This window comes from Passer domesticus, chromosome Z (genome assembly GCF_036417665.1).
Source record: "Passer domesticus isolate bPasDom1 chromosome Z, bPasDom1.hap1, whole genome shotgun sequence".
In the NCBI taxonomy this organism is placed as follows: Eukaryota; Metazoa; Chordata; class Aves; order Passeriformes; family Passeridae; genus Passer; species Passer domesticus.
In genome coordinates, this window is record NC_087512.1 from 3,106,154 (window position 1) to 3,132,663 (window position 26,510).

General features: G+C 42.2%; 1 long non-coding RNA gene across 6 annotated transcripts; it reads left to right on the top strand.

The window, feature by feature from the left end:
• The first annotated feature begins 5,366 nt into the window (after positions 1-5,366).
• LOC135290485 (uncharacterized) lies at positions 5,367-25,065 on the top strand. Of its 6 annotated transcripts, none has more exons than XR_010353255.1 (6): positions 5,367-5,594; positions 9,997-10,261; positions 11,369-11,589; positions 14,075-14,238; positions 17,335-23,149; positions 24,204-25,065. It is a non-coding gene; the product is annotated as an uncharacterized LOC135290485 (long non-coding RNA). The 6 variants fall into 6 exon arrangements; XR_010353258.1 differs by having other exon boundaries at positions 17,335-20,581; XR_010353256.1 differs by lacking the exon at positions 24,204-25,065 and having other exon boundaries at positions 17,335-20,581; positions 21,505-21,607.
• The last annotated feature ends 1,445 nt before the right edge of the window (positions 25,066-26,510 follow it).

Here is a 26,510-nt window from a genome sequence, read left to right on the forward strand (position 1 = left end):
GAAAATATATCTTTCTGGTTTAGTCAAAAATTCTTTTAGATAAATATGAAATATTTGACCATCTTAATCTATCATTAAGATTGTAATTCAATTTTTAAAAGGTAAAGTTTCTTTCAAATGGAAGTATTTTCATTTTTTAAATTAGAAAGGAATGTACCTTCAAATTTTGAGGAAAACAAGAACAATTTCAGCAAAGTCAGTCTCATTCAGTGGCAAGTTTTCCCTACGTGACCTTTCAAACTTTGGAGTTGGCAGCTTGATGTTTACGTTTCAGCTCTAAAGACCTTTGTTTAAATCCAATTTGCTTGTCATGTAGAATAAATGTTGGAACTTCTCTTTAATCCTTTCACAGATATTTCTGCACACAGATTAATGAATTTTAAAGCCATTATGATCATCTGGTCTGACCTTCTGCATAACACGAGTCATAAAATGTCACCCAGCAATTTTGCATCAAGCCCAATCATCTGTGGTTGAGCTAAAGCTGTCACACTACAGAGCACGACTTTCAACATATCCAGGGGAGATGAACACTAACAAGAACCACAGTTTAGCAAAGACAGTGTTTTTTGACAGAGAAGAGTATTAGCCAGTTGAAGTTGCTATGGTACCAGAAACTGCAAAAAGTACAAAATTAGCTTTTTGATGTCTTCGGAAAAAGTTGTGTAAGTTTCCTGTGTATGTTTTTTGGGATGGTTATTTCCCAAATATATAAATAAGGCTAAGCAATCTCAGGCACACTCAGTAATCACTATTGCAACAGGATTGCAACCTCAAGTTTTAGTCTAGATTCCAGGAATATAGGCTGGGAAGTGTCACCATGATATTTTATGAAAATCCCTTGGCCAGGATTTTCTGCTGAGAAGCCTTAGAAAACAAATGTAAACCATCTGATGGCTGTGGAATGTGGTCTGGACGTTGTTTGCCAACAGGTGCATCTTCCATTGGTCCATGTGAATTGTTTTTGCTTGATGGCCAGTCAGGGTCCAGCTGTGTCGGCCTCTCTGGCTGTCACAGGTTTTTGTTGTTCATTCCATCCCATTCCTTTCTAGCTTTCTGATGGATCCTTTCTTTCTATTCTTTTTAGTATAGTTTTAGTATAGCATTTTAAAATAATATAATATAATAATATAATGAATCAGCCTTCTGAAACATGGAGTCAAGATTCTCATCTCTTCCCTCATCCTGGGACCCTCGAACAAAACCACAGGGAACAACAATTGCTCTATGTGTGGGGTGAGGCCTTGAGCAGGATAAAGCACAGATAGAATGGTTTGGATTGGAAGGGAGCTTAAAACTCATCTTGTTCCACCCCCTGCCATGGTCAGGGACATCTTCCACTGTCCCAGATTTCTCCAAGCCCCATCCAGCCTGGCCTTGGACACTTCCAGGGGATCCAGGGGCAGCCAGAGCTGCTCTGGGCACCCTGTGCCAGGGCCTGCCCATGCAATAATTCATTCCCAATATCCAATCTAACTCTACCCTTAGTCAATTTGAAGCTATTCTCTGTCACTCTGTAGTTTCTTCCAAAGTCCTTGTTTATGTTTTGAAGATGTTGAGCAAATATTACAATAATTGACCTGGATAAATATTATTAGTTGCCTTCCTCTGAAGTGCAGAATTACAGTGGTAGGAGAGAAGGGAGGAAATATGATGCTTCCCAATGTCCATGGCCAATCCAGGGTTTTTCAGCCTTCACCAGCACATTGCTTGTCTCTTTCTTTTCCTTCAAGGCACAAATGGGTTAACTGTGAGACTCATGTAAGTTTTTAAATAATCAGTCATAGAACTGGGGTTCGATACCTGTGATGCTTGCTCCTCTGTCTGATTTTTAGAACTAGATCTACTTGTAAGTATTTGACAGAGTCAACATTCAATGGAAAATTGGGAACCAAGCAACATTTTCTTGGCTGGAATGTGCTTGCACTGGTTAAACTTCTGTCAAGAAAGTTTTATCAAGGCCAAAATATTTTTTTTCAGTCAAAATTAGGATCAGATTATTTTGGTTCATATGAAATAGGGACTCAGATCCTATGTAGTTGCAGTCTGAATATCTGCTATCCCAAAGAGTGGGTCTGTTGAAAGAGATTTTTGAAAATGCACCTGGTTTGCTCTAAAATGGCTTAAAAAAGAAAGACATTGTCAACAAAAGATAGGTTCTTTGAATTTATTTGAAAAGTGCTGCAGATCAACAATCTTAGCTCTCACCAAGATTTGTGTGGGCTCCATGTTCCTGTTCTTATAATCAACCTTTCTCAGAACCACTGCAGATTATGGTCTTCAGACAAGAAACATCATCACTCCTCAGAGAAATTCCATCGCTATTTCCATTAAGACCAATTGAAAATGTGCCTGTGAGTTAAAGAGGTTGCTTTAAACCCATTTTGAGAGACTATCCCTGGCCATGGTAGGGTTAGATCACACCCTGTATAAAGAATGGAGATGTGCAACCTGCAGAATTTGTTTGCAATAAAGTGGGAGCCTTGCTCCAGAGCAGCCCAGTGTTGATTCACTGGGTGGAAAAATCATCAGATCAAATGTCTCTGTTCCCCATAAACTCTCCAAAGCAGAGAAAAAAAGTGATCTCACTGACAATTATGGGAAGTTTGTGACACATTTTCTTAAAATTGGGTTCCTTTGGGATAGACTTTGAAAAAAAACTACATGTGAGTTGCCCTTGAATAGAAAGGAGGTGTTTTTTTCTGTGAAACTCAAAAAAAAAAAAAAAAGAATGAAAGTGCCTAAAATTTTTTACATTTAGTAAGCTTAAGAGGGCTTAGAAGACTGAAAAAACCTTCTTCCTTTCCTTCCTTGACAATTGCATACAGAGCATTTCCTCTTTGTTTTTTCCTCATATATTCTGAAAATATTTGGGAAGATAAATTTGAAAACTAGATCATAGATGGACTAACCAGAGAGAGAGGCTAAAGAATTGAATTTTTTGGATGAACACTATAAGCCATCAAACATGCCTTATTTGTCACAATAAGGCATAGCCAAACCCAAACTGTGCTGAACTAAGATCTTGGACTAAGTGATGTTTTAGAAGTAGACTTTTCTTTTCCTAAAAAAAAAAATATATTAATAATTCCCATTTTACATGTGCTGATCTGACTGCTGCTGCAGAGAGCTGGAATAATTTCTGCCAACACTCACTGCCAGGTTTGGTTTGGGCAAGTCACACCTATAACAAGTGTTTTGGGGCTTGTGTGTAACCTGCTGGCTCTTGTTAAAGTACATTTCAGCCTTTGATGTATGTGAAACAATATTGTCAGTCCCCCTTACCACACAAATCACAAGTCTGACTAATAAAAACACAAAGATTGTGTATGCAATAATGAGCTCCCGAAGGGTGGAGAGAGGGTTCTTTCACACTGAGCTGCACACAGGCACGTATTAATGCAGTTTGATTTGATCACTGGAAAATTTTGTCCTGTAATTACTAAGAAAACATGAGGTGGAATGACAGGGAAATGCAATGAAACGGGGCTTTGAGGTGGAAGATGGATTTTCAGAAAGTGCAGTTGGGAAGGAACACACAAATCCTGCACAACCGCCTTGAATTACAAGGGACCCATTGGCTTAAAGATTAATTGTAGGCTCACTTAGTCCAGCAGGACCTGTATGGGGCAGCACAGACCAAGAATTATTGTGAAAGAAGTGGATTTGGGGCATGTGGGTTCTCATACAGTAGGCACCACTTTTGGAAAACATCAGTTTTTCTGAATGGCTCCTCTTTTCCTTCCAAAATAATTGATTTCTTAATATAAAATTCAGTTTTAATTTTAATACTTCTTAGCAGGATTGTAACATTTCCCATTATTGAATGCTATCACAACATGCAAACTAAATTTACTCAAAGTCCTTCAGTATATTCACAAATATCACTCTACTATATAAGGATGTCAATCACTACACTTGAATTTTCAATTTTTTTTTTTTTATTCATCAGCATTAGAGATCTTTTTATAATGCCAAATATTCTACAAATGTGCATCTTTCTCTTAGGAAGCTACCAAAATTTGGATTTTTCTGCTGACTTCCTGAGTGGTGCTCACACAAATCCAATCCACCTTGTGGAAACTGTATGTGCTGTGAGTAAGAAATGGAAGGATGTGTTCAAGCACCCAAAAATCTTGGTTTTCCTGCCTTCCCTGACATCTATACTGCCAGATGGAAGGACATCATGACAAAGATGATGCTTGCACCATTCTTTCACTTTCTTCATTTGTGTGCCCTGAGGTGGAAACAGGCACAGCTGGGCAGAATTACTGAGTTTAACAAAAAGAGGGTGTAATACAGGTCCTGGTGGTGACTGAGAGTGAGCAGTGAGCACTGGGCATCTCACCCACTCCAATCCCACTCTGAAGGCCATTTCTATCTGTTTGCAAGAGGGTTCTCAGATGTGCCATTAACTTGGAGAATGTTGTACTCCTACCAGTTGTTGTAGGCTTGGATCAGTGTCCTGACCCAGCATGTTCACTGTCCTCTCAATTATGCAGGAATTTCCTGTGCTCAGAGCATTTCAGTGGCACTTACAGCCTGGCACATGCTGTAAAGCCTCCAGAAGTTACAGAGATGCAGTAAACATTCTTGGGAAGATAAACAATTAATTTCCAGCAAACAATAAAAATAAAAGTAATATTAGAGATGTAAAGGTCCTAATAACAATGATGAGGACTGGTGATGCATTTATTACTCTCCTTTGTGTTCTCACTTGAAACATTTATCACCACTGAACTAGCTGGTTATCCTCTTTTAATTATTTCATATGGAGTAATTAAATAAAATGAAGACAATAATCTTTTATAGATGGTTATGAGGAGGAACAATTTTTCTCAGGAAACTGAATATAGATTTTTATCCCTCCCCTTTACCTCCCAAGACTTTAGAGATCTAATGTATTCAGTGCTGCTGCATAAAGAGAGCTCCTGAATACTCTGAATTATTTATTTTTAATAGTTAACCATCATTTGAAAGTCTCACCTGGATGACCTATGATTGAAGATAAAGCCTCATTGAGCACAGTGTTTTGTTCTGATGACAGATTTCCAGACAATTTCCCGTGTGTTATATGAGAAGCTGAAAATCCTTCATGCTGCCTATATTTAAAAGGGCCATACAGCCCTGCTGAGATTTCCCAAGCGCCCAGAGCTGTGATCCTTCCCTCTCTGCTGGATGCTGCCCTGTTCTGGAGGCACAGGGCAAGAACAGAAAAACTGAGATGGCAATTTCCATTGCTGCAGCCCTTCAGACGTTCTGGCCCTCCCTGTGGCCACAGCCCACGCTCCAAATCTGGAGGAGGAAGAGGATATAGATCTGGAGATGCTTATGGACAGGTGAATGGGGCTCTGATGGACCCAGTCTGGTTCAAGATGTCCCTGCTCATTGCAGGGTGGGTGGCCTCTAAAGGTGCCTCCCAACCAACACTGTGGTGTTGGTTCCATGGGTTAGAGAGACAAAGAGGCCAAGGCACTTTGATGAAAATGCTCAAAAGGAACTGAGTATGGAGAAGCAGAAGCACAAAACTAGCTCCCTACTTGTCTCTGTTAGATGAAGACCACTTTTGACTCTATCTTCTTGTTTTGTTCCAGGTAAGGTTCCCTGCACAGGCAGAGATCTGTCAGGTAGGAAAAAATAGATGGACAAGGCCTCTGAGCAGATGAGATATGGGTACAGTCAGGCTTTACATCTCTGGAGAAAATTTCTCTGGAGTAAGTTGCAATTAAGTCAAGTATAAAATAAGGGCAGATAATCTAGTCCACATTGAAAGCTGAAGCTTGTGGCAACATGTAGGGAAGGGAGAAGTGTCAGTGAGAGCAGTGAGGGTGGAACTCATTGCTCTGCCTGACAGACATTTGAGCGTGTTTCTACCTTCAGCCAGGCAAGAAAGATGAGTGTTCCAAAGCAAGGAGGGACACAGCTCAGCACCTGACACAGGGCATGTGAATCATCCTCCTGTGCTCTCGAGCTGCTACAGCTCAGCCCACATCCTGCAGGAGGCCTTGCAGGAGGTGATGGTGGTGTCAGCAGGCAGATGGGCCGAGAATGGCAACCTACATTTCATGCTGCACAGATCTCAGCAACAAACAGAGTTTTTGCCTCTTTGATCCTGCTGACTTGCCAAAGAGGAGCAGAGTAGCTGGTTCTCTTGCTGACACCAGTAGGCCAAACCCTTTTGCAGCAAATTCTTCAAGTGTCCTGTTGGACAAGTGCATAACTTCCATGAAGGATGTTTCTTCCAGCAGGCAGTGAAGAGGGCCTGCAGTAAACTGTGGCTTTCCTCAACAATCTTTTCCTCGGTGTAATCACCGTACCAAATTCAATCTTGATATTAACTGAACTTAGAAAAGTATGTTATAAACGGAAGTTTTTGAAAGGAAAGTTGATCCTCTATTTAAGGTGCTTTTGACTTAAGGGTATTCCTAAGAAGACCCTTAAGTTCTGAATCTGGAAAAGCAATCATTATTAACAGCACAGTTCTTATATTTTCCTATTTAAGATTTGTTTGCCTGTCACCATTGTTTGATCATAAATGTACCCATTCTATAGCTTAATGAAAAGAACTCTTTTTACAGCTTCAGCTGAGCAGATCTGGGGAATGCTGTGGGTGGTGGTTTTCTGTTTGTTTGGTTTATTTTTTTTTTAGTGGGGGGAGGTGTCTGTGCTATTGAATGCCTAATCTGGGCTGTGTCAACCTGCACATCTGAACACACACAGACACTCAGCATCAGAGTCAATGTTGTTGTTGTTTCTTAAATTAGTTCATGTCCACACGGAAACATTTAACCCACCAATGTTTCCCTCCAGCCACCTGCCCTAATTCCAGGACAACACTGCTGTCCTGTGGTCTGATTCTTGGCTTGTTCTCAGTCCAGTTGAACAGCAAACCCTCTTAGAAAATTTGTTTCTCACAGGGCTTCCAGCGTCATAACTTACTACAGGAAAAGGCTATAATTTTGACTTGCTTTACAGATGTCAAATCCTTCATGGAACTCAGTTCAAACTTTAGGCTCAATGTCAAAAATAATACAAAATACTGGCTGTAATTACCTCCTGGAGTTAGCTTGCAATAAATTAAAACAAAATTAAAAAAAATCCATCCCACATTTTAAAGGAATTTTGACTTTCTGCCTAGATATATATTTTTTCACTCCTTGCTTGGAAACTTTAAGAAGGGAACAATTAATGAAAACCAATTGCTCAAAAAGACATGGTTTTCAGATCATGTTTGTTTTCATATCTTAAACTAGCTCACTGTGCCTTAACATAGTTTTAATTCATAAGAAAACCCCAAGACAGATTAGAAATGTAGATTAGAGGAGGAAAGATATAATTTTTTTATTTTACTTTGACCCCATGTTATTCATTCCTTCCTGGAAACCCAATTTTTTTTTTCTTTTTGGCTGCTTTAGTGCTTTATTATTTTTATAGTATGCATTATTGTAATTAAAGGGGTGTATATTTTTATGGACAAACCCCTCTTTTTGGTTCCATTGCCAGAGACTGTTAGTAACATGCAAATTAAATGCAGGCCTTTGGAATGGCAAAAAAGTTTGGTTTGTGCCCCTCCTCCAGCACACTATTATTTTTACTAGTGCACCTTTTTCTTTCTTGGGTGTAATAGGAAACAAAAGGTCTGTGCTGCTTTGAGGAGAACAGATTGTGCAGGACTTGGGACTCGAACAGGAGTTGGAAATATGAGCCCAGATATCTTGACTAATTTTTTTAAACTAGAGGAAAAAACACTGTTTTTTTTGGGAAAATATCACCATATTTAGGTGTTTATCCATCACAAAACCTGGACTTCCAGACTGTGAGCAGGTAGAGCCCCTGACACAGTACTGATCCAGAGCTGGGCATTTGCTCCCTGATGGGGTTGGACTGGGCAGTACACCCAAGCAACAATATTAATAGCATTCTTCCTTCTTAAATTGCCTGTGTCAAAATGAAATGTTATCTGTTTTGTGCCAAGTTCATGCTTTGCCATCCTCTTTTACCACCCTGGGCACACTCAGCCTGTGGCTGAGAGGGCTCTGTAGCTTTAACGCGCACAGTGGGAGTATGAGGTATTCTAGTCTGGAGTCTCTGTTTGGAAGCAAACTTGGAGCTCTGCCTTCTGCATATAGACCCTGTTACCCTCTGAAAATAATCATCTTTCCCTGTAGCATGGACTTTTCCCCTCCTCTCACTCCTGACTGGCTGTTCTATACGGGTTTGAATCCCTCCTGACTCTGTTTCCTGAAGTTTGGCTTGACCCTGGGCCATAAGTCTTGCCCAGATGTTAAGTTTGATCCAATCCTTGGTTGTTCTGGCTTTTGCTGCCTGCTTTTTAACACAGTACATAATTTATCAGGTGTTTCAGTCTAAACTCAGTCTAAAGCCTGTGAAACTACTCTGCAGATGTTATGTGTGTGTATATTTATAAACATACATCTCCCAAAACCAACCCCAAAATATTTTTAATGACTTTTGATTAAAAAAAAAATAAATCTAACTGTAAGTCAGAATATCTGTATTGTCAAATCAGTCAGTTCCTGTTAGGGGATTCCCATTTGCACTTCAAGTTAGCAGAGTAAATGGTGAATTAACTACTCTATATTTAAACCTAAAAAAATTAATGTGCTAATTTCTAAGTCAAAGACCTTGGATTCCTGACTAAATTGCTTGTATTTTTCAAGTTCTATACAAGAAACATGAAGAACAGTCTGTAAAGTACTGCAAATTTTGCCAAAATTTTTTTGCATTCATCAGTGTGTAAAACTAACTGTCTAAACTAATTGCTGCCAGAAACTCACTTTATAGAAATGATCATAATGGGTAATTCTTTGAGTCTAATGGATTTGCTTCAAGGGGGAAGCAAAATGAGCCAACAAAGAAGTATGCAGAGTTTTCCAAGGACTTAAGGTCAAATAAGACACCAACTTTCAGAAGTGTAATGAATGACAAGTAGAAAATCAGGACTTTCAGACACAAGAAAAGGTCACCCTTCTACTGTAAGTTAGGATGCTTCCATAAATCAATTTTTTTTATTGCATATGACAGAGTAATTCCGTTATCCAAACACAGAGCAATCTAAAAAATCAGCATAATTACTGGTGAAATTAAGGTGACAATTTGAGTGATTTTCATATATTTTCTCAGTTTTATATTTTTAAAACAATCTTTAGCAACTTTATAAATGGTGAAACAAATGGTGTCACATTTTACAATGCTGATTGTTGCAGGGTGTGCACTGGTATACTTAATCATCCATCCTACAGGCTCCTCTTCCCCATTCATTACACTGACAACCTCAGCCCAGCCCAGTGGCTGGTCTCACACAGACCATTAGTATGTTCACAAAAGGGGATGTAGAGTGACTGCCTAGCCCATCATCCTAAAGCATGGTCTAAGATGAGAAGAAAGTTCCTTTTTGTGTGGCTGAAAAGAGGGAGTCAAGGAAGAAGGAGAGGAAAAAGGGTAAAATCTGTATTCTCTCATTGTTGAAAGAAGTGAGATGGAGTTCAGCATGTTTGGGACAAAGAAATAATCTCTACACACAAGCCAGTGTGTAGGGATACTGGGCAGATTGTTCCCATACAGAATTTTTCCTGACTCCGTCTTCCTCAAATTTTAAGTCTCCTAAACCCCCACTAAATTATAATAAACATGCATCTGTAGGAAATTTTCCTCAACATAATAACTCTATCACTGAGCTTGGAATGCCTAAATTATGGATTTCACTTTCTTGAATAATACAGGTGTTTGTTTTAACTGACCTTAAACAGTCACAAAAAAATCCCATTATCAGGCGTTTGGTCGTTCCTACAATCTAATACCAAATGTTGATGTCAAAAGAGAAGTAATTCAAACAAAAATCCCCAACAACACTCAAGAACACGGGCTTAAAAAAAAATCTTGCCAGGTGATGAAGTAAAAGGTAAAGGAAAACCACAATCACAGGTTTTATATCTCCTCTGATCACCTGTGCCTTTTGTTCCTTTCCCCCTGCAGGAACCAGGATGTCTATTCGATCTGCAGAATCCATACAAGATGTGACTAGAAATTCCAGCCTACCAACATGGGGGAAGAAAGAGAGAGATGATAATTTCCATTCCTGAAACATGTATAATGTTCAGAGGCTTTACAAGGATGAGTTTAGAGGAGACAAACATCCTCCTCCAGCACTGCCTTTTGTGTCCTGCACACTCTCACTTCACCAGACATGGCTGAGCATCACTTTGCAGAATTTCCTATCCAGGGCACCAGCCACATACAGGTATTTGCTTCTGTGTTGTCTTGAGTTTTTAGTGGCTATATGTCTAGCATTTTCTCACTTTCCTTTACTGGATCACCTTCAAGAGTAATTTGAATGTTGTAACAAATGAATTGTTCATTTTTGCAGCTGTGGATGTTAATAGTGCTTTAGTTTTGAGACCTTGCCCCCCACACACAATGATTTTGCCTCTGGCTGGCTGAAATGTGCTATGTCTAGACCAAATTAATGGAATCAGCTGAGAAATATTGAGGGAAAATAAAATGGCTTGAGACACACCAAAGGGAAGATGGAGTGAATAATCTTGTTTGGGTTTCAGGGCTGCAAAACTAGCAGAACAAAACAGATAACTTCATTTCTGTTAGCTAGGACAGTTCTGTCTATTCACCTGTGAAAATCTGTTCTTGCCTGACACAACAATCCTATTTCTGCATGGCTGGAATTTTGTTGGCACTAATCAAGCTTTTTTTTTTTTTTGGTGAAATATTTGAACACAAATGAAATTTAAAGATACTGTAATGTCTCTTTTCAGGATGGAACTTTATGATTAGAAGCATAAATTTTCCCTAGCATTCCCACATGCTGCAACTTTGTCATGTCTGTTCAAGATGCCTGAAGAGATTTCAAAGTGCAAATATTTTATACTTTCTCTATTCATCTCAAAAAAGAAACTATTACAATATGCTCATATTCCTGCCATCTGATTGCTTCTGATGGGGAGTTGATTTTTTACCAAGAATTTATGATTTTAGTGGCAATGACATTCCCTAAGCTAAAACAGAACTAAACTAAAACAAAATCTAAGCAGGAGGCTCATCAGGGACATTAAAGCAGTGTGAGATGGTTGATGAAATCATTGATCTATTAAGACTTGCAGCCAAAAGTGAGGCCACCCCTAAAAGAGAAGAAAAAAAAAATCAGGTCATCCTCTTCACTCATCATTCTTTATGGAGGTGCTGTGCTGGACTTTGTTCTCTCCAGCAAGGAGGGGCTGGTGGGGAATGTGAAGCTCAAGGGCAGGCTGGGCTGCAGTGACCATGGAATGGTAAAGTTCCAGATCCCCAGGGAAATGAGGATGGCATTCATCAACTTTCCTTTCCTGGACTTCAGGAGAGCAGACTTTGGCCTCTTCAGGGAGCTGCTAGCCAGAGTGCTGTGGGATGGAGACCTGGAGGGAAGAGGGGCCCAGGAAATCAGGGATTGCCTCCTCCAAGCTCAGGAGCTATGAAATCCAGTAGGAAGCCAGATAAAATTACCAGGAGTCCTGTGTGGATGAACAAGGAGCATCTAGGTGAGCTCAAACACAAGAGGAAGGTCTGCAGAGGATGAAGGTAAGGACAGCCTGGGAGGAACACAAGAGACATTGTCCAGGCAATCAGGAAAGATAATGGAAAAGATAAAGGAAAGATAATGCCCTGATAGAATTAAATCTGGCCAGGGATGACAAGGGCAACAAGGAAAAAACTTCTACAGGTATGTCAGTGGTAAGAGGAAGAACAGGGAAGAGGTGAACCCTCTCTGGAAGGAGAGGAGAGACCTGTTTACCCAGGATATGAGCAAGACTGAAATGCTCAACAACATTTATGCTCACCAGACTGTGGTCCAGCCACACTGCCTGGCTCACAGCAGGCAAAGATAGGGACTGGCAAAATGAAGAACCTGTCTTTGACAGGGCTTCTAAAACCAGCATCATGTGTGCACCTGTAAGCACAGGATGTTGATCATGTCCTCTAAATGCTAAATTTTCTGACCTGGTTGAAGATACATCCTCAAGTCTAATGCTGCAGAGCAATGAGTTCCACAGGCAGGCTGTGTTGTAGGGTATTTTCTTTATTTGTTTTAAATTTACCTACCATTTATTTTAACATACGAGCCCCAGTTCTCATATTACTGTGGAGTGTAAAGAGAAGGAATGATCAGCTTTTCTTACACTATTCATCATCTTAAATAGGCCAATTAAGCCCATGTAATTATCCTTCTTTCCAAGTTAAATAATCCAAGTCTTTGCAGCTTCTCATATGGAAAGTCCATCATGCCTCTAAACCATTGAAAATTATATGGTGCTAATTTAAGACATGGCCACTTGTAACATGTGTATCTACGTCTATTTCTACTGACACTGTGACTGTCAGCTAACTGAACATGTGTAACACAGAAAATACAACTCCAGCTGCTTGTTCCCACACTGACTAATGAAGGGACATTGGGCTCTGGTATGAAGTGGTGATTTGTGTGTGCTGAACATGGCCTGTCATGTTTCAGGGGGGCTGGGAGCCATGGACACATACAATTGTTGAATATTTTTTTTTCCCCTGATCTCTAGAGACAAGGGGCTCTTTGACTATGTCCACACTACCCCGTTTCCCCACCGGAGTTTCCCATCGGACTGGTGCAGTCCCAGAGAGAGGAAAATTCAGTTATTGCTGGAGTCCAAATAATGTCGAGGGTCCCCAGCTGAGATCAAGGCTTCATTGTGCTCTCAATGGCATAAACTCGTACTTAGAGACAACCCCTGCCCTAAAGGGCTCGCAGTCTAAATAGGAGAGACAAATAAAGGGTGGGAGAGAAAATAAATGTGGAGTGACTCGTGCAGCTGCTGGAACAGCTGCTCTCAGAGGGAGATGGGAACAGGACCCAGTTTGGAGGGTCTTGGGACAGCGTGTTAGCTACTGGGCTGTCCTGCTTCACGTTCTCCTGTGGAAAATGACATTTTAACCACTGCATCTTGAAAACACCTGGCCAGGGAAAGCCCAGGGGACAGAGAAGTTAAAGTACAAACAGCTACTTGGCAGCTCGGCACCCTTGGGCTGTGTCTGCTGCTGCTGCTGAGGACAGAGCCAGCACAACAGAGAGGAGCTCATGTGGGAAAGGGCACTCTGAAGGAAATGTGGTGTCTCCTGTGGTCGCAGGTCACTGGTTGATGTTAAGTGCTCAGGATTCAGGCCACATGAGAGCTTTGGCAAAATTCTGAGCAAATGAGGACTAGTAACTCATTTACTAGTAAAAGAGGTCTTTGACCCAAAAATCTCAGGAACATTTAGGTTTGGAACCAGATTTTAATGTGTCTTTGCACTCCAGTGTGGGGAGCTGTCTGGCCCTGCCTGTGGAATCAGCTGCTGCAGCATCTTGCAGTTCACATGCAATGCTGACTAATGAAAGAAAAGAGATGAAAGCTGTAACTGAAGGGCTTTTGCTGCCAGGGACATGCACAGCTGCACTCCCCGTAGTCTTTCCTTGGCAGAGCAATGTCTCTGCCAAGAGCTGGTGAAAGCTCTGGGAGCCTGTGCTCTTGTCCACACAGTATACCCAGGTAGTGAACCATTTTTGTCACTCTGAGCTGCGCCTCCCATGCAGTTTTATGAGCAGTAGTAAAATCTTACTCTTTCAGGCTGTGACTAGATTTCCTACTTGTGAATGTATTTACCATCCATGCAAGCAGAATTTCACTTTCTTTGCCTGCCACGGAATGCCAGCTCAGAATTTAAGAAACTGCCTGGTGTCTCAGGAGGACCTCCTAACATGGGGATCCCTGCTGAGCAGACAAGACCTGCCAGGGTGTTTCCTAGGATTACCTGACACTCTTCAGTCACTCCTCATTTGAGGTATTTTTCCTGTCTGACTGAATTTCCAAGGGACAGAGCAGTGCAAAAGCCGTAGGGTTTGCTGTGATCTCTGCAGAAGGTTCCCTCTTCTGAGACTCTTTTTCCACCCTCTTGCTTGCAGCTACTTCAAGAGACAGACTTCTCCCTCCCATCCCCTTTGAGATGGAAATGACTGATCCAGCTCATACTTGGTTTTTTTTTTTTTTTCCCATAGGTAGTACGCTCTTCTGCTTGTGTGCACTGCCTGTGTCTCTGCCTCATGCTCTGCACCCCAAACACCTGCCAGCAAACCTGGTAGCCTCACAGCTTTAGCACTAGCCAACTCACTGCCATGGCACAGGAGGGACATCTTCCGTGCACAGCAGCACTTATGAGCAGGTACACAGACCATTAAGACGGTGTATTTACAATTGCACACATATTTTACAACTCTTTATGCCTATAGGTAGCTACATGCTATATTTAGGACTTAATTTTCCTCAGGACTCTTGTTGCAATATTCCAGCTACAACCTTCAATTTTCCCACAGTGTGTTTCCTTCCCCCTCTCTGAATCACTGCTAAAAAGTCTCTTATCCTAACTTTTAAATCTAGGCAAAACCTCTCTACCACTGGCTCCTGGCAAAAGGGATGAAATGGAGACATCCCTGATAATTGTGTGATTTTTGGGATGCTCTCAAATTATGTTAACTTGTATGAGGCTCTGGCACAGGTCTCCCACAGAGGCTGTGGCTGCCCCTGTATCCCTGGAAGCATCCAAGGCCAGGCTGGACAGGGCTTGCAGTGATCTGCTCTGGGGGAAGGTGTCCCTGCCCATGAGGGGTGTGGAATGAAGTTTAAGATCCATTCCAGTACAAAACACTTTGTGATTCTGTGATTCTTAGTAGCTGAAATTGAGTAAAATTACTCCAGCCTTGAGAAATATCCTCCTAGGGTGGCTTTGTTTCATCGCTGCCATAGTACACTGCCCTCTGCTAGCAGGGACAATGTGACAGCCCTCAGAGGCCAGTATCCTGCCAGCTTAGTTGTGAAAACCTCATCGAGCAGCATAGCTGTGTCTGCAGCAAGATTTTATTGGCAAAGATACGTTGGCTGGGTACATTTGAATTTTTTTTTTTTTTCACACTCTTAGCCAAAGAAGCTCTGCCAGCAACATCTCATAGCAAAGACTTCACGGCAAGTAGCCCATTACGAATGCACTCACAGAGGCACGCAGAATGGTCATTAAAAAAGATGTTCCCCAGTTCTCTGCTAAGTTTTGTTAGAAGCAGATATGTAGCAAAGTTAAAAAAAAAAAAAAGAAAAAAATAAAAAAGTGGAACCAATCTGCCAGCCGCTTAATGCGAGTCAACAGCTGCCTCCTTGTGCTAGTAGGAACTCCAATCAGAGGTCATGTTCTAAATTAATTCTAGCAGCACCCAGTGTTTTCCCTGATGACTATGATTCTTTTGGGTCAATCCTAGGTCACGTAAGACTGAAGAAAAACTGCTTTCATTAACTTCTTTCCTTGGGACCAACTCACTCCAGAGATATTCCTTGCCAGAGTTATGTGACTGCTTCACAGAACAAGATATTTTCCCCGACTTAATCACTTAAAGATTTAATTCTCAGCTTTTAAAAATAGTTCACACCATAACAGAGAGTATTTTCAGGGTTTATCCTCTTCCTCTTTTTAAACTGATTTTCAATTCACTGTTACTCAATGTCTCTTCTGCTATTCATGGAGCACAGCCAAGTGAAACCGGGACCCGCTATGCTGCTGATTTACACTATAGAACCATTATTAGCTGAGTTCTGCATTGGCATTCCAGACATTCCAGCGTGCAGCTAGCCTCCTGTGTATTTATTCATTCAAAATAATGACAGGGCTGGCGAAAGACGCTGGAATGACAGCCCTGTGGAGTGAAGAGGTCCTTCCCTGGGCCAGGGTGAAGGACTGGCAGAGCCAACCTGTGTCTCCTCGTACCTCCCACACCCTCCTTCACCCTGCTCCGAAGCCTGTCTGCACCTTGCAGAGTTAAAATCCAGGGCAGAGGATTCACAAGGCCTAGTTAGGCTTTGGTGCAATTTCTGCTCTTGCTGCTGGTGGTTTTCCATCATTCCTGGTCTTTCAAAGGGTTTTGCAGCACAGCTACACTCACCAAATGGCCCCATTTCTTGAATCACTAGGGCAAACACACAAACACACACAACCCCAAACTATTTAGGACCCTGAAAGTAGTTCTGAGGAGTGACTTGGCCGTGTAAATCACAGTTCTGGACACCTATTAGGGTAGATCTGAGGTCTCTAAATGGTGCAGTGTCCTGGTTTCAGTTATCTGGCCCAGCACCAGAGCACACTGCTCACTCCTTTCCCTCCCATTCTTTTGTGAGAAGGAAGCTTCATGATAGTTCATTAACGTTATGAAAAATGCACTCTTGGAGACAAGCGGGTGTATGGGGAGGCAATTAAAATGTTCCATTGTGCTGAGCGCTGTGCAAACACTGAAACAATGGTCCCCGGAGTGGGGATCTCACCACTGAGACAGACAATAGCAGCCATTCACACCACCTATTATAGACTATTTGGGGTATCTATTTTAGGTGTGAGTCACAGCCTAAATTTTCTGTACAGGCCAAGAAATAGTTCCTTCCAGGGAGTGACTCAGAGCACCTAAGTTAAATGGCAAAAAGTCATATGGTAGTAATATCCCCAACCAGTATGTGGAGCAAATTAGGGAGAATAACCACCTTTTGCCTAATGGACAGCTCTCCCTAGGCTGCCTCCATTGCCAGCAAGAGGAAAAAGACTTCACAAGACGGTTCACAGCATCCAAATCAAGTTCCCCTTCCTCCTGATGGAAACCATTTCTCTTCACTGACAACAGAGGGGGAGTCTGGGGATAGTAAGTTCATTAGGCTAAAATAACCTCTTGTAACACCCTTGTAGCTAGCAGGAAAAACAGCATGCAGCTGCCTAACTTTGTCAGGCTGCCCACTAAATCTATTAATGGATATAAATTGGCAAAAAAAAGATTGGGAAAAAGGCAGAGAATCCATTTGCAGGAAAACGGACATCTTTCCACATCTCAGTAAACACACTCAGCAGCCATAATGAAAAACATGCAGCATTTCCATAAATTTGACATCTCCTCCCAGACACCTCTGCGATTTACATTTAAAGCAGGGCACTGTGAAACCCAGACGCCACAGTGCTGGGCTGTTTGAGCCCTGAGATTTGAGTCTGTGCCTTTGGTCTGCCTGTGGGGTATGTGTCCACACAGAGGGGTTCCCAAGCTGCGTGCTGAGTCCCTGCTATCCCAGGTCACACACCTCGGAGCAAGGCAGTGCCTCTTGCCTGCCAGGGTGAGAAGCAGTTACCAAGAAGGGGCTTGGGGCTGCAGAAACCATCGCTCAACACTCAGGGGCAGCTTGCACCTCACGGCGGGGATTCCTGCCATGCTGTCCCTAACAGCACCTACATATTTCCCACCAGCTTCAGCCAACTGATGCCTGTGAGGCGCTGGAGGCCCTGGGATTAGATGTGCTAATGGAAGAGCAGAGCGGTTCAAAAGCGCTGCCGCCGCGTGCCTCCCCTCCCTCTTCGCGCCGCGCCGCCGTGCCTGGATGCTGCTCCACCATGACCTTCTACGGTGATGCTGTGGCAGCCTGTTCCTTCACGGGGGCATTTGGGCTGACAATGCGAAGCTCCTTTTCCCACATAATTGAAAGGAATTTCTGATTATGCACAGGGATGTCAGCAGTGCGAGGAGCTTGGACGCCTTCCAGCCGCAGCCGGATCCAATGATAGCGCTGCGATTTCTCCTTTTTTGGCACTCTACTTGTGAACTTTCTGCTCCCTTCTGGGAGTGATTTCTCAAGATAATATGCTGCTGCTCCAGCTTCTCTCTGATGGCCTAGATTTATAGCTTCTGCAAGGCAAGAGAGGGGAAGGGGTGTGGGAGAGACAGGGAGGATGAAAGCAGAAAGGGAAATTATTTTTTGGTTGGGGTTTTTATTATTTTGGTCCCACTCCGCTACAGTGACTGTCTCCAGGCTTTGCACAAAAATAGTCTGTCCTTTCCATCTCTGTAATGCTCTTTACTGCCTGCAGAGAAAGGTTGAAAGTACACACGAGTTTTCTGGCCTCTCTTTAGTCCAGCCCCTGTGAATATGTGGCGTGAGGTGAGCACTACATTTATCTCTGACCTTTTCACCATCTCCTGCATCTGTTAACTGAAAAGAGAGGAAGATGTCCCCAGCCTCCTCTCCCACAGAGCAGATGGTTCTGGTGACTTGATTTACTTTATCTCTATCTGTCCCAACTTGCCTCAAATCTCTCTGAATGTCTAATTTATCTAAAGCCTTCATTGCTCTAACTACACTGGGGAAAAACAAAACAACAGCCCCAAAAACCCCAGCCACTGATTTTCAGGGAGAAATATTTCAAAATTCCAGATGCTGTGCTCAGAAATTTAGTAACACCATAATTAACTAGGACAAAAATTTCTCTCTTTGGATGTGCTAATCAGCTGAACATCCTCTTTCCCCAGTGACTTCAGACTGTTGGAGATGTTTCCATAACATCAGAACTGTATTATCCAAGTATTTTAACCCTCTCTCACAGCATTTCCAGGAAGGTGGGGTGCTGCTGCCATCCTTGTTTTACAGGTGGGAAATAAGCAACTGAGGCACAGACCTTATCTAAGACAGACCAGGTGAGTTACCCTTTGAATATACCTGTTCCTCCCTACTGTTTATAAAGGTAGATGGCTGATGTTTTATAGGATTACATCCATTACACTGCGTGGCTGCAGATGACTGAGATGAATGCCACTTTTTGAGACTCAGCAAGGTCACCCAGGAAGAGAGGAGAAAAGCTGTGAAATGAGCCTTTGCATTTTACAAATGACCTGGTGAATAATACATGCACCACCTTATGAGGTGCTAGCTCCTGAAATCACAGGCTGACACACGCGTTTGGGTTGGGAAGGACATTAAATATGTTTAAACAGCATTGTCAGGAGAGGCAGGGGGGTGCTGAGCACCTGAGGTTTGTCTTGGACTGTGTTTCACCTTTGAGGTCTTCCTGATGCCCTGGGGATACCAGGGCAGTCCTGTGGTGCTCATTGTGGCTATAGCTACTGAAGCTTTTCTGTTCTTCAGGTTGCATCTAAAAATGGGAAATACTGCTGACAGCTGCCTGTGCTCAGCTCCACATCTCCCATCATCTTGGATAGCCAAATTGCCAGTGTTGAGTGTCTGTTCCAAAGGCTGTGGCTCAAATCCTCCCTCTCTGAAGAGAATACATCAGGAGGGCGACAATTGCAACTTTACTTGCTCCTGTTTATCTCTTGCTGGTTAGCTCTGCAGGAGCCTCAAACTACCCCTCACTATGAGATTTCTAAATCTCAGGAAACCTGATTGCAGGTGCTCAGACCTAAGGAGAAACTCTTATATAGGGAGGGCTGTTAAATCAAGTGGTGATGGGGGGCTAGACACAAGGCTTTCTTAGGAGGACCACAGGAAAGCATCCTGAAGGTCAGGGCCAGAGAATGTTTGCACAACTCTTTCTTGATGCCTAGGGTATTTCAGCATAAAACCACGTCCTGGCAATGAAACACCCTAATTAAGCACCACCGAGAATCAAATTGGACTTGCATTCAAAGCAGAACTGAAATTGAGGCCACTTGGTGCTCCATGAGCCTGTGTCCTTGGGCAGAGGCTGTGATTGAAATGACCTTACAGACAATCAGGCACAGGAGTCAAACTCCTCCTCGGCGAGGATTCGTCTGGCTTGATGGGAAGCCTTTTGCTTCCTCTCAGAAATCAGAGTCACAAAGACATACTGAGTGGCTGAGGAAATTATATTTTATTCAACTTATCAGCATGTGAAAGATAACGGGAATGAGCTGCAGTCACAATCTCTTCTGTGATGGCAGCTGCACGGGGGGAGTAGAAATAATGCAGCAGGGAGGGAACTCGGGGGTGCTGGCAGGTCGTGAGCTGGCACAGGGCTCCTGCACAGCCTGGAAAGGATCTCAGAGCTGTGTGCAGGGGGCACAGCAGCTCCCGTGGCAAGCACAGACAGCAAAGAGCCATTCAGACCACTCACCACTGCCAGGCAGCCCAATGGGTGTAGCAGCCACAGTGCTGGGGTCAGATGAATCACAGAGTGTGCACGGCTCGTATTGAGCCTTGTGATGGCTGGGCTGTACTGTGGAGCAGGAGTCAGGGTGGGTTGCAGAGCTGTCATTCCTTATTTCCTATTATTTTCTTTAGCTGGGAAGCCATAGAAGGCACAGAATCATCACAGAATGGTTTGGATTAGAAGGGACTTTAAAGACAACCTGATTTCACCTTCCCTGCCATTGGCAGGGACACTTTCCACTATCTCAGGTTGCTCCAAGCCCCTCCAACCTGGCCCTGGACACTGCCAGGGATCCAGAGCAGCCACAGCTTCTCTGGGCACCTGCCAGGGCCTCACCTCATTCACAAGGAAGAATTATTTCCCAATTTCTGATCTAACCCTGCCCTCTGTCAATGTGAAACTATCTCCCCTTGTCCTAAAACTACACATCCTTGTCAAAAGTCCCTCTCCAGGGGAACTTGTCCTTAAGTCTGATTTGTTTTGTGCATGAACGCAGGGAAAAGACAGGAAAACTGACTTGGCCATGGACAACATGCAACATTTCCAGCTGCAACAATGCCTTTGCCATCCGTGGATATTCCCACTTCTCCCCGTGAGTGAGAAAGAGAGACCACCCACCTAAAGTGGTAAAACCAAGGGTTAGGCTCGAACTTAGTGTGGTCTGAGACAAAATATTTACTAGCCTGGTAGTAACTTCGTACTGGCAAGTAATACTAATAAAAAGTGTGTTTGATGTGTTCAAAACTTATTGGTGTACACATTAAAACATGTGGTGGAATCTGGGGGCATAATAAAACAGCTGCTTTAGTTAAAGCCAGAAGAAGAGTGTCTGGTGGTCATGCTGGAGAAAAGGATGGGAAAAGAGCAAGTACCCACTTTAACTCCTTCACTGCCGAGGTACAGCCCCAAAAAGCATGTTTTTACATAAAGCTGCAAGGCCCCTGAGCTAAATGTGCTCCCAATAACACAATTTTCCTCCACTGCCCTGCAGACATGAACCCCCCCTTCCCTCACCCCCCATTCCCCTCACAACATTTTCACTGCTATTTTATCATCAGGCCTAATTTGATTTAACAAGCCTGGCCCAGATAAATCAAGTGGTTACAGATTAGGAAGTCCTTGTGCTTACAAGGCCAGTGCTCATAAAATTGAATGCATCATGCAACTTATAAACAGGAAAAGATAAGCACAGTTTTATGTACTCCACTCTGCTGCAGATTTCATGTCAGTCCATCTCCCTGGGAAAAGGAAGATGAAGGCTCTATCCTCTTTGCAGTCTACGCAGGACATTGTTGATGTTTGTGCTTCTTCTGTTCTACTTTTAACACCTTTTTTCCCTTCTTGGCACTTTGATACACCTCTGGGACACCACTGAAAGATGTGTTCAAGTATTTTTTTTTCCCTATTTAAGGGACCCCTCTAGTTATTTGTATGTTTGAATGGGAAAAAAACTTCTTGATGTACAGATTAAGAGAAAAGGATTAAAGGTTTTCCTTACTTGTATATTTTTTATAGATTTGGAGTAAATAGCATTCATGACCAGGAAGTTGTTCGGAGCTGTCCTAGAGGAAGGTGACGGAAGAGAGAATAAATAAAAATTTTCTTGCTGTCAAAATGAGCAAGGTCCTCATTAAAATAATACAAAATAGATTCACAGAATAATTAAGATTGGAAAAGACCCCCTAACACCATTGAGTCCAGCCATTAGCACAGCACTGCCAGATCCAGCACTAAACCATGTTCCCTAAGTACCACACCTACACGTTTTTTGAACACTTTCAGGGATGGTGTTTCCTGCAAATAGGAGCTGTGCGTCTCCATTTAATCTGCTTTTGTAGAAATGAAATGCACTAATTTTCTCACATGCAAAGTTGATTTAAGTTTTTAGGTATTCTGGGGCTGGATTTGGTATTTTGGATGAGCCCTTGGATGGTGTCTTCCTTCATTTAGGAGCTCATTCAGCTGTCTGATAAGCATCACCTCTCCAGATCAGGCTAAATACAGCACCCTGCCTTCCCCCAGCAGGAATCTTCTCTAACAGGCCAGTGTTAGATGGAGTAGCCTGGGGGTTCTTTATATTTAGCATCAAAGCAGGGCAAAACAAATGCAATTACAGCCCAATAATGAAATTTGTATCTGTTGTAAATGTCCTTAGTTACGTAGCAGAAAATCCAGATACAGATGAGCTAAAGACAGATCCAAAGCGAGTGGTGGGGGAAAGTTGAAATTTCTTTTCAAAGACATAGCAAACAGTGTATAAACCTCACAAAATGTTTACTTTCTTTGTTTAAGCTGTGGAGTAAAAATAACTTTCCATTTATCCAGTGAGTGACTGTGCAGGATGAGACCAACAGGGAAGCTGCTCTAAGCCTCCAGCAATGTGATGTTTTTGAGTTCAGAGCAGGGAAAGGAGATCTTCAGGGCTGTGCCTTGGATTAATGGCCAGTGAATACTCCTTGCACACACTCACTGAATGCAAGACTGCTCTTCATTTTACCAAGATAAGGTTTATCCAAACTCTGAAGAGCAGTACAAGGTGGTGAAGTGACTTTACTCCTTCTTAGACAGCAGCATGCCATTAGCTGGCATTTCCTATCCCACATTTGGAAATCAACTCTCAGCCTTTTGCCGGGGTCTCAGAGCAAGAGTCCAAGGAGCTGGGAACAGGTTATCCTCTTTCCTAATTGGTAATGTGAAATGGGAAAACATAAAATTTACAATAAATTCAGTCAGAACTGCAAGCAAATTGATTCCCTTTTAATGTTTTCTGAATCTCCTATTGTTGGGATCAGAACACGTGATGTTTCCTTAAGGGATTTCATGCACCATCCACATTTTTTAATCTTAATGACACTAATTTTAATGTACTCTCTCTGCTGTGCAATGGAAGATATTTTTGCTTAATGACCAGGCTTCTGCTCCTTTGCTTGTACTGAGTAATGTTCAGTTTCAGAGCTCCTTGCAGCAGGACGTGTGAATATAAGTGAAGAGATTAATATGAATAACCAGTACCAGACTGCCAGACTGAATATACATCTTTTGCTAGCTAAAAAATATAAAAGGCCCTTGAACAAAACTCATCTGAGATGCAATCCTATTCAAGACTCTGAAGTTTTCCCTAGATGAGACACAACGTGAAGGAAGACTGCTGAGTGCCCTGGTGAGAAAATGTCGAGGGTCTTTATTCTGGTCCTGTGGTTCTGCAGACTGCCTGAATCACAAGGTCATGGCATGGCAAGATAGCTCGTTATATCTTCTTTAAACTGGCTAAACACATTTTAAATAACGTACTCCACAAATGAGAAAGCATTTTCCACTGAGGTGGGTAGCATCATCTCAGCTCTCCGAAGATTAAAGTTTACTGCTTCCTAATGCCTCTTGCCAAGGACACATTTTATTGCCTTTGTGTTACTGTATGTCAGTCAGGAATAAATCTCTGTAGAGCTTCTATCTCGCTCTTCAGCCACACGTAGCCTCATTTATATTCAACAAACTTTTCTTCCCTTCTCTCTCCCGTGCCTCCCGCCCCCTCTTCCTTCAGAGAAGGCATTTCAATGAGTCTGTGCAGGCACAATTTAGGACTGAAATGAAGATCTCTATTCAGAGGCTGAACAAATTCTCACCAGCTTCCTTAGACCTAGGGCTAAGCTCTTCAGTTCCCTTCACCCCTTTTGTCTGCAGGTTTTTTGGGGCCAGACTGCCAAGTTCAAGCAAGGCTCCGATCTCTCCTCTTTCACAGGCCTCCTGATTAGTGGCTTTCTTTTTCCAAGACTATAGATACAATTATTAGAAATTCCTTTTTTTGTGAACACATTGAATGAAGGTATGAATGGAGATGGTAAGACGAAGAAAGTGAGAAGCTTAATATAACTTTGGCTTCTGTAGTTAATTAGATTTGGATGGCTTCAGAGGAGCAGCTGTAATTTTTTTTTAAATTGAAGTTACATAAAGGACTATTCAGTGTATTTTGGGTGGGGAGGGGAGACTGTATAAAAATAAAGAAGCTGAGAGATGGGTTTTGGAAATACACCCTCTCCCCCTCTTCCTTTTTTGGGAAACAGTTGTGGGAAGAGAAAAAAGAGAAAAAGAAAAAAAAATGTCCCACCACCAAAGGGGACAACAGAATCACTGGCTCTGCTGCTAATACCCTGTGTCTGAGGCACAGTATGCAGAATGCATATTCAAACAGGAACTTTCTTTTTTTTTTTGTTCAGAGAGAATCTGAAATGCAGAAGTCTGAAATGTATTCCTTTGCACATCCAGAACACTAGATCTCAAACTTTCAAAAGGACATTGCCAAGATAGAGATCACATTCAACATTTAAAGCATTTCATGAAGATATATCGCTTCCTATCTGCCTGAAATCTTCCTGCTGCTAACAGAAGGCATGGATTTTGAAACCCCGGTGACATGGCAGCAGTTACCCTCTGTGTTCATTCTTCACCCTGCCTGGTGAAGGAAATGAGACCGGTCAGCTCTGTCTGCTGTTCCATTTCATCCTCGTTTTCTCTTTTGTGACACACTCTGCAATCTCAGAACTTCTGTCTTAATTGAATTTTTAAATACATAAAGGGATGGACAGTAGATTTATGGAGCCCTAATCTAGTGGGTGGCACCCCTTGCCCATGGTGGGGGAGTTTGGAATGAGATGATCTTTTAGGTACCTTTCAAACCAAACCATTCTATGATTATGTTTTGCAACCCCTTTTATTCTTTCACCCTAATCTGCATGTTAATCCCAAGGCTCTTTAGTAAAGTGTTTCTCCTTCACCAAGGGTGTTTTGGCAGCTAAACCTTCAGCTCAGTCAGTTATCCACTGACTGCAGCCGTGCTGATTTCTCCCCAGCTAAGCACAGAAGCCTGGGCTGTGGGAGGGGGTGTCTGTCGCTTCAGTCACACCCACACACTGCACTGAATTTAGTCACCTTTTGAGAGGGTGACTATTATTTCATTAAATACATGGCTATATCACAGAATCCCATAATGTTTTGGGTTAGAAGGGACCTTAAATCTCTTCTCCTTTCATCCCCCTGCCATGGGCAGGGACAGCTTCCACTGTCCCAGGCTGCTCCAAGCCCCATCCAGCCTGGCCTTGGACACTTCCAGGGATCCAGGGGCAGCCACAGCTGCTCTGGGCACCCTGTGCCAAGGCCTTACCACCCTCACAGGGGAGAATTTCTTCCCAATATCCCATCTAAATCTGTCAGTGTAAAGTCATTCCTTGCAGTCCTGCCCTTGTAAATTGTCTCTCTCCATCCTTCTTGTAGGCTCTCTTCAAATCTGTCAGTGGGTTGTCACTGCCATTAGCCTTTTCATCTAGGTTATCAATAGGGTGTATCAGAAAGAAAAATTCTGGTGCCGGTATACCACTATATTATTTATATATCAATCAAAAAAAAATCAACTAATTGTCATTATGACACCTTTTTCAGTTCAGAAAGTAATGCCCTGTAAAAAATCCCTGTTTTCTAAATTTTCTTTCTCTGATAAATAAAAGTACAGATCTTCTCTGAATTATATTTTTCTCTTAAAAAGACCTTAAGTGCCTAAAAAACTGCAGATAGCATCTCTGAGATATTTTCTTTATCAACATTTTCTATATTTTAATTAATGTGTTGGGAAGAGGCAATTTATAAGTATAGCCTATCATTGTCAATACTTTCTCCTATCTTTGGAAAATAAATAGAAATTTTTAAAAAATTAAAAAAAAATAAAAGATAAAAAAAATCCCAACTGAGATAAAGAACAGTTTCCTAAAATGTCTGCCATTATTTGCTTAGAAAAAAAATGGTTTTAGCATGATATGAGGTTTGAATTTTTTTTGAACTGCAAACATATTATGATATTGCTGAAATAAAAATGCTTTAAATTGAAAAAAGAAAACATTTAATAAAGTATTTCAGACTCCTGAGTGATTTTTGTCATATTTGTTAACACATCCTTAAAATGTTGCTAAAACAGGAAAAAAAAAGTGTGAACATTTTTCCAGCTTCTTCATATTGGATTCAACTATACTAACCTTTCCTCATCTGAGAGCACTATAAATGTCATCTTTCCTTATGACACTTAAGAAGGGAAAAAAAGAAAAAAAAGGAGAAAAAGATTGATTTGCCCTGTAGATTTAATGTTTGGAGAAAAGGTGTCAATGCTGACTAACAATGAACAGTGTTGTTGGGCTCGCAAAAATTCTGGCACGAACGCCTGGGCTGAGGGCTGAGTGGATGGCATAAGAGGAAGAGCCAGAAATGATGTGTGATATTCCTCTCAGGAGACAGTGTGGCAGTACCTGGGCATTTGGGAAATTGTGGCATTTGGTTTTCTGGTTTAGAAACCATCTTGCAGTTGCTAAAGCAAGCAAACCCCCTCCAGCACAGACATGATGCAGTTGTGCTTTATTTCACTGCAAACATCCCAGCCTGGTTACTAGAGGCCCCATGCTCTATAAGGTCTGAAAGACAAAATTAATTATCCTGCCTGGAGTTCATCACTGAAATAACTCAGCTGCTTCTACCACCTGAGG